Source organism: Lemur catta, chromosome 14, assembly GCF_020740605.2.
Source record: "Lemur catta isolate mLemCat1 chromosome 14, mLemCat1.pri, whole genome shotgun sequence".
Taxonomy (NCBI): Eukaryota; Metazoa; Chordata; class Mammalia; order Primates; family Lemuridae; genus Lemur; species Lemur catta.
The window spans coordinates 23,800,427-23,801,530 of NC_059141.1; the positions used below are offsets into that span (position 1 = coordinate 23,800,427).

At 39.0% G+C, this 1,104-nt stretch overlaps 1 non-coding gene across 1 annotated transcript; it reads left to right on the forward strand.

Annotated features, from left to right (window-relative positions):
- Positions 1-590: 590 nt before the first annotated feature.
- On the forward strand, positions 591-698 carry LOC123650478. The gene has a single exon (XR_006739353.1). It is a non-coding gene; the product is annotated as a U6 spliceosomal RNA (small nuclear RNA).
- Positions 699-1,104: the final 406 nt, after the last annotated feature.

Consider the following 1,104-nt stretch of genomic DNA (forward strand, 5'->3'; position numbering starts at 1 on the left):
GCTCACAGCAACCTCAAACTCCTGGGCTCAAGCAATCCTCCGGCCTCAGCCTCCCAAGTAGCTGGGACTACAGGCATGTGCCACCATGCCCGGCTAAGTTTTTCTACAAATATTTTTAGCTGTCCATATCATTTCTTTCTATTTTTAGTAGAGACGGGGTCTCGCTCTTGCTCAAGCTGGTCTCGAACCCCTGATCTCAAACAATCCACCCGCCTCCGCCTTCCAGAGTGCTAGGATTACAGGCGTGAGCCACCGTGCCCGGCTCTTTTCTTCCTTGTTGAAAGATTTTTCATTGCAACTCTGTGTAAGGGCTTCTCAGGTAGAACTGTTAGGTTTTGACACTAACCCTGCTTCTGCAGGTAAGACATGTCCAGTGGGACTCAGGTGGCAACAAAGAATCTAAGGGATGTCCTTGATGTCTGCTGTCTTTGCCAAGCTTAAACCTGGGAAGGTTGCAGGTTAGTTTTTAACACAGAGGATTTATTAATCAATATGGAAATATTTTCACCTAAGTTTGTATAGCTTTCTGATTTCATTTATATAACTAATGTTATTAAATAGATATGTATAATAAGCTATAAAAAAAAAGAGTGCTCACTTCGGCAGCACATATACTAAAATTGGAACCATACAGAGAAGATTAGCATGGCCTCTGCGCAAGGATGACGCGCAAAAAGAGAAAGAAAAAAAAGAAAAGAAACCCTATTTCATATAGGCCTGTATTTAATAGCTCATAAATACTTCTCACAAAACCCTAGAGCAGAATCAAATGCTCTGTTTCAACATGGGGTAGGAGCTTAGTTTGGAAAATTGTCTGACATGTTTAACTGCTAACTCCCTATATCAGTTTCTGTGCTCTTAATAGTACTCACAAAGTCCAAGTAAAGGCTATGACACTTTTCCTATAATTCTGATGATGAATAACTTACATTCACTTAAAAAAACCTTTTAAAAAAGGCAAGACATTGTATACTTTATACAATGTCTTGTTATGTTAACAAGTTTAAAGCAGATAGTATTTTATTAACATTTACTATTAGAAAGAGGAAGACTCATTATAAGAGAGTACATAAACCATCAGTTCCGGTCCTGAATTGCTTCCTA